Source organism: Panthera uncia (assembly GCF_023721935.1).
Source record: "Panthera uncia isolate 11264 chromosome B3 unlocalized genomic scaffold, Puncia_PCG_1.0 HiC_scaffold_1, whole genome shotgun sequence".
Taxonomy (NCBI): Eukaryota; Metazoa; Chordata; class Mammalia; order Carnivora; family Felidae; genus Panthera; species Panthera uncia.
The window spans coordinates 39227680-39235766 of record NW_026057582.1 but is presented as its reverse complement, the minus strand read 5'-3'; positions in this window follow the sequence as shown (position 1 = coordinate 39235766).

Genomic DNA, 8087 nt, shown 5'->3' with positions numbered 1-8087 from the left:
CTTGGTGGCTCAGTCGTTAAACGTCCAACTTCGGCTCAGGTCATGATCTCACAGTTCGTAGGTTCGAGCTCCACTTCGGGCTCTGTGCTGACAGCTCAGAGCCTGGATCCTGCTTGGGATCCAGATCCTGTCTCCTTCTCTCTCTGCCCCTCCCCTGCTCATGCTCTGTCTGTCTCCCTCTCAAAAATAAATAAACATTAAAAAAAAGAATCTGTCCATTTCTTCTAAATTTTCAAATGTATTTGCAACCTGTTGTTCATAATATCCTTATAATTTAAAAAAATCTCTGCTGCATCTATAGTTGTGCTTCCTTTTCATTCCTGATTTGGTTTATATATGTCCTCTACTTTTTACTTGATCAATCTTTATGTAAATTTGTAAGTTATGTCTTTTCAAATAGCTAATTTAGGACTTTGTTGATTCTCTATTTTCTACTTCACGAATTTATGCTCTTAATCATTTTCTTACTCTTCTTTCTCAATTTATCTTTTCTACAATTTTTTTTTGTAACTTCTAATGTTTAGCCTTTCTTCTTTTCTAATGTAAGTATTAAAAACTGAATTTTTGCAGGGGGAGCCTGAGTGGCTTAGTTGGTTAAGTATCCAACTCTGGATTTTGGCTTAGGTCATGATCTCATGGTTCATGAGTTCAAGCCCCGCATGGGGCTCTGTGCTGGCAGTGCAAAGCCTGCTTGGGATTCTCTCTCTCTCTCTGTCTCTCTTTCCTCCTCCGCTTGTGCTCTCTCTCTCTCTCTAAGTAAATTTTAAAAAACCTGATTTTTTCTTTAACTATCAATTTAGTTTTTTCCCCAAAGTTTTGTTAGTATTTTGTTATTATTCCATCCTCAATATTTTCTCATTTTCATTATAATTTCTTTATTGATCCATGAATTAGGTATGTTTCTTCCTTTATCTTATTCTTTGATGAACAGTCAATTAATTTCAATTTAAAAGATCAAATTTCCCTCAACTTTTATATAGTTGTAATAACATTTACATAGTTATTCAAATTCCCTTAGCTATTTCAAAGTACGATTATAAATTCAGCATATCTGATTCTCTCAAACACTTCAAACATCTAAAATGTAAAATTAAGCATCAAAATCAACAAGAAATTCCTAAGCATGTAAGTTACCCTTATCAATTGTGTACTTGAAATTCTCTTAACTTGTTCACATATCTGAAAAACACAGGTCAGACCACACTGTGATAGCAGAACTCACTGATCCACAAAAGTGTGATTATTTTTTTAAACTATCTTCCCTAAAAGTGTAAATTTATTCATAAAAAATGGAATAGAATGCCCTTCTTAAATGAGCTGAATTTACTCTATCACCTTGCTACTCAAAAGTAGGATCAATAGACCAGCAGCATCAACGTTCCCTAAGAATTGGCCAGAAATGCCGACTCTCAGCCCCACCTGAACCCTCCTGCATCAGAACCTTTAACAAGGTCTCCTGCTAACATGTCTCACTAACCTCCATTTAAAGGTGACTTGAGGCTGGGAAAGGAGAGGCAGACCCAGGGCTAATGGAAGGCTGTGTCTGGGATTTATCAGGAAGCAGAGAGTTTTAGGCAGTTCCCAATGAGGAATCTCTTGCTTTCCTATTTCCACACCTCCACATCCTGAAAACCCATAGGTGAAAATGGGCAGGCAGAAGGGAAGGTGGAAGAAAGAACTAAGGCTCCCTTGTCTGGGGCTAGCATATTTACTGGCCAGAATCAGCCAGTGTTGACACCTGATTTCCTGTGCCAAGTGAGCCTGTGTTAGCTGCTGCCTGATGAGAACCATTAAGTCAGTAACAGACTGTATTTCCATTTCAGTGGCCTTTTCACCAATACACACGAAGTCACATGGCTAGGTCATTAAATTGTTGGTCTAATTGATTGGTCTAATTATCCTCACCTAAGGAAGAAAAATCCGTAAATGGGAATAAAAGGGTACTGGCTGTAAGGCAGTATTTCTGGATTATAATCTTGCACCAGACTCTGGCCCTGCTGTGAAAGCTTGACGAAATCTCCCTTAATTTCTCTGGACCACAGATTACTTATTGAGCAGGGGGATTAGTTCCAAAATAATTGGTTTTCAAAAACTTCCTGCTTTCAGACTACCCAGGCTATCCTGGAGTCCTGTACTTTTATAGAATCTTCCCATACCATTTATTAAATAATACTATGTGTGACCAGGACTCTTCTGATGACTTAGGGCTCAGCAACAGAACTCCTTGAATTTTTTGCTCAGCATTGAAAGTTCCAATCCCTATATTACCTCTACCACCCTCAGGAATCATGAAGAAAATTTCCTAGAGAACAGTTCAGTGTAGGGAGACTTACTAACTATTGACTTCTTGTGAATTAATGAATGCGTGGGAGCTGCAGACTCTGGACCTTGCTGCTTGAGTTGGAATCCCTACTCAACCATTTAATACCTGGTTTTGGATAAGTTAATTAATTTCCTAATGCCTCAGCTTCTGCACCTGTAAAATGAGGCAAATACTAGGTAATCTCTCCCAGGGTTGGTGTGTGGGTTAAATAAGACAACACATAGAAAAAAGAATGTTTGCCATGTGGTAAGCACTCAATTATGATAAGCCGTGTTTATGAAAACATTCAAGCTGAATGTAAAATACCACATTAAACACTCATTTGGGTGCATAGGTTATCCCAACATATTTTAAAAGCTGATTTTTCCATGCACTCAGTGAAAAAAAATACTTCTTGGTACTTAATTGTGGTGGTTATGCCACACGACATGGAGATTTCCAGAATCACTGATTTGCGTTTTCTTTACCTGAACTTATTGCGGTGAGAAGAAAACAACTAGAATATGGCTGGTAATTGACTCTGACTTTTGCTTTTAACAACAGGACTTTTAATCCTTGCATTCAGAGTAATACCTGTCAATCACCTTTTTCCTAATTAAATTTACCTGGAGTTCATTTTAAAGAAAATAATTTGTTCAGCCAAAAGTGGTTGCATATTTATGCTACAATTAGTTAAGAACTCCACAAACGAACCCTTCCCCCTGAGCCTCTGTAAAGAAAGGAGAATGCAGTTGAGAGCCTACAAGATTTCAGAGCAATTAAGCCTAGAAATGCAGGTGTTTGAAACACCTGTTTCCCCCTCCCTCCCATGCTGACTGCCCTGGCCACCCCTCATCAGTAGGTTAAAATAATTAACTTACCCCACTGGCAGAAAAGCCCAAGAACTGCTAAGAGCAACAAGTCTCCTTTTCTCCCCTTTCTCAGATTAAAAGAGAAAAATAAAAAGATTCATGGGTGGTCTGAAAACAGGAGGGGAAAAAACTTTCCTCTTCTTAAAAAAAAAAAAAAAAACGAACAAAATCAAGTGACAAGAAAGACATTGTCTCCCTCAAGCAGACTAAGTGGCTTGCTTAGGTTCAGAATTCTATGTTTGTTTTGTGAGGGTGATTGCAATGCTGTTCAGGAGCATGAAAAAGCCTATTTTAAGGGATATTTATGTGAAGAAATAAAGCAATTGGGGAGGATGTGATGTTGCCTGACCTGCCTTTTGTGAATACCTGCAAATTTATATTAAATCTCAACCACAGAGTTCCTCACAAAGATAAATTGTGGGAATTTTATTGGGGCTTTAAAAAATGGAATTGTCCATAGCTAGGAAATCAAGAGATTGTTAGGGGAAAAAAAGAAAATTCATTTTGGCAATTTGAATCAATTCAATTTTGGCCTTTATGCTTTGTGTATCTTGGTTTTGTTTCCTTGAGTGCCATTAAGGCTATCCTTGAATACTGTTTGGCATAACTAGAAAAGATCGTGAAGGCAATTTTGTTTTTATGATTATTGTACTATCTCTGTTTGAAGCACAAATTTTGGAAACTTTTAGCATTTTAATTGGAATAGATATTTTTGGAAGATGGAGGGATGATACAGGTAAGGGATCTGTTGAAGTTGGAAACTAGTTTGGTATCATAGAAATATGCATACACATTTATACTTTCCATTTTTCTAAATATGATTTAAAGTGACTTCAGTTAGATGTTGGATGTTAAAAGTTTTCTGACAATGTCCACATGACATACAGATTATAGGAAGCCAAGGGACTACTGCATACTGTTAATTCAACCCCTACTTCTGACCAATACATTTATTTATATAATGCCTTAAAGTTTTAAAAGCATTTTTCCACTTGAGGTATGTAAGGTGGGTCTCATGACACCTATCCCAGGCAGGAGGAAGTTAAAGGGATGGGTAGGGCCTTCCATGGAGAGGGAAAGAGAGCAGCTCTTATTATTCAGGGAGCCTTAGGCAGCTGGCCATAGAATAAGTGATAAAAATGAGACGCACCACCCCCGCTACCTCGGTGCCCCCCTGCTCCCCAGTGCTATTTCTATCACCACCCAGGCTAGAGGAAGTCTTCTCCCCTATAGCACAGCATTTTCACAAACCAGGGTTTAGTCTCCTTGTTCATGTGGCAAACTCCTGAGAGCAGCAGTATTTTTAAATGGCCAGCAGGTGGCGGAGTAAACCCTGTTCCCAAATCTATTCCAGCAATGTTTAAGTTATTTGAAAATTAACGGATTAAAAATTCAATACCAGCTCAAATAAATGTAGCATTCAAGGTTCCATTAAAATTACAGCAATAAAAATACTTAATCTAAATACTTAAGTCCACTGTCAAGCTAAATGCTGACACTGGTATTTTTTTCCCTTAGCATTGTAACATATTGCAAAGTCATTTTAAAAAATTACAATTCTTTCCTTCCCTCTCACTGTACTACTTACTGAGTTGGAGAGAAATGATGGCTTATTACTCATACGAGTTTATTTTCTGTGTTAAGAGATCTATATATGGTTATCTAAGTGTGACATGATTCTCCCAAACAGTACAGCTCTGTCTAGGTTTAAGAATGTCTTTATTAAGTGTTCACTGTTAACCACTCATTTCCCAGCTCCCCCTACCCTGGCACTATGGGAGGCTAGCCTACACGAACTTCTAGAATTACATTACACTCCTGTCTGCATCCTGAGCTGCTCACAGGCAGGTGAATTGAAGAAGCCTCTCTCCCCACCAGAGCCTTCCTCTCCTTCATAATGTCTTCCCCATAGTGCTATGATTCTAAGGCTTGTAAACGCTGAAAACACACATAGTCCCCAAATTCCTTTGTCAAGAAGTTTCCTCAGCTGCTTTCATACACTATTGGCAAGCACCAATAATGATTAAAAGGGGTTTACATCCAAACATTTTCAGGAATAAAACACAATCATATGTAAGTACTGTACCCATACACATTCTCATTTCCACACATACATGCATTTACCATTGCACAGATATGTAGACATATGCTTATATTTGTATAAATATCAGATCTCATCACAGTGAATTTCATTGGATTACCCAACTCCCCACATTGGAATTTTGATGCCTCAACTATGTTTTATCTAAATGAAAGGAACTAGGTTATAAGTGATAGGGACTGATACCACCTACTTCCTATCATGTATAACTTGGGAACTCGAAGATATTTTGTCTGCAGTTTATTTTTTTACATGAGATTTGCCATATGTACAAATTGATTCAAGAAAGTGCAGATTGAAAATACACATGTTAATACCTATTTACATATGCTTTGTCTTTTTTTTTTTTTTTCAGAAGAAAAGATTTCAAAAGGACTTACAGAGTTATATGAGAGTTCATAGAGAATCACTAGGGACTAGAGATTTTGTCTTAAGGATGAAAAGCCAAGGATGGTTAAGGGCTTTGCTCAAAGGCATAGAGCTAACCAGATATTGAAAAGGGACTGGGATAGGAGGTGTTCATTAAACATTTGTGAATTAAATAAGATGCAGAATAATTCAGTGAGACTTTAAAAGATGTGTTGGTGAATAGGTGAGCAGCTGTTACAGGAATCAAGAAAATAGAAAGACTTTTGAGAAGAGGTAGAAATGTATATGTTGGTGGCACTCTATAGCTGGTGGAGGGCAGGCACAGTTGTTGATGGTGATACTTGTTACTGGATATTTAAAAGAAAGCAGTCTCTTTGGAAACTTGAGAGCAATGGTCTTCCTCCCAATTCCAGAGCATTTTAGAGAATGAAATAGAGTTCCATGAGGGCTGGAAAAAGAATACAGGAATCCTTCCATTTTATCTTTATGTACCAAGGAGATAATTCTAGCTGAGGAAAAAAATTCAGTAACTATTTCATTTGTGTTACAAATATTTTAATATATTTATCTGCCAAGATCTATTAAAATTTATTAATAACTGACCTTTCTATAATTACGCAATACCTTCTGTGAGTTAATATGTATTTAAGCTGACCAAATAAAGGTAAATATTAATAGTCAGCATTAGCCATGTACTTGTTGTGCTCTAAGTCACTTTAGTCACCAATTGAAGAATGGGGCTTATTTAGTATACCTCATATCCTATCATTAAAAAAATTATTTTAATGTTTATTTACTTTTGAGAGAGAGAAAGAGACAGAACGCAAGTGGGAGAGGGGCAGAGACAGAGGGAGACACAGAATCCAAAGCAGGCTCCAGGCTCCGAGCTGTCAGCAGAGCCCAACATGGGGCTTGAACTCACGAGCTGCTAGATCATGACCTCAGCCAAAGTGGGACGCTTAACCGAGTGAGCCACCAAGACACCCCAAATCCTGTCATTTTAAAATTAATTCAAGAGAATCAAACAGAACAAAAGAATCCATTAGGAGTAGAACAAATGTGTTGATGGTGACTTCATAAGTCACTTTGCCTTTCCCTGAAATGGAAAATTCTATTTCATAACCATGTTAAACTCCTTCTATGCCAAGCACATAGATAAACACACACACACACACACACACACACACACACACACACACACACTTTACAAGAACCCTGAACTCTCCTCTCCAGGGTTATTTTTTAATTTTGGAACAACGCTAAACCTACATAAAATCTGCTTTAAGAATGTACATGTTTTGTTTGCGTTTCCAACATTATGTGTTTCTTTATTTTGCAGATTGGGTTGCGAGCTAGAAGATTTTTTTTCCTGTTTCATCTTAAAAGCCTAAGGATCAATGCCAATTGCATACTTAGATATCAAGGCAACTTCTCCAGCTGTGCTCCAACTGTTTTCTATCATGCTCACTACTGTGTTCTTGGTGTCATTTTTCTGATTTGAGTGAAACCTATGCAAAACATTAATTGCATCTCATTACTGGTCCTAGCTCTTCTTTTCAATTCTGGTATATATAAATGCTCCAAGAGAAATACAACTGATAAACAAAACAGCAGTATATTCTTTTGTACATTGTTCATGAGGCAAAGAGTAAGTGGGAAATTCATATTTGCCAGTGTATTTCAGGGCATTTTGTGGGGCCCTTTAAAAAAGTCTATTGCTCTATTTCTACCACAATGCCACTTCAGATCTAAACTCTGGGGTCTTTTGACCAGAAAGGTAATAATTATTAATTCTTTTGATTATAATATTGCAGAAATTTGTAGAGCATTGTCCACTACTCTACAAGTAAAATATGCTGCTATGGCAAAACTAGGGGAAATGCAAAATAGAAAAATACAGATGTTGTTAGGATAGTTTCTGATAATTTATTACTAAAACAATATTTTGGCCTGCATTATATACAATCTGGATTCAAAGCAGTCAAAGGAGTGAGCTAGTAGAACCCACATTTCAAGTTACATTTAAAGCATTTTCTAAATCTATAACACAAAAATGCTAATTTTGATCTTAAATTTGATAAATCCTACTTTAATATGGAGATCACAAGAGAATAATTACCAAATGATGTAAAAATTATTTATTCAGAGAACCCTTATAATCTCCAGAGGCAAATCATGAATATCAGAACCAAACCTTTCAACCATTATGTAGCACTACTTTAAAAGTAACTTTCTCTTTTGTTCAGCCAGAGGATACCAGAGATTATAAGAAATGTGAAGTCCACCAGCTATTAACTTCAGTCTGACTAAATAAGAGTTAATATAATTGGAGTACTTTATCAGAGAGCAATTTCTGGAATAAAATACACACTATATAGTAGAGCAAGGTTTTAAGAATTACAGGGAACATTAATTCAAAATGAGGAAATTTTTGGAATCCAAC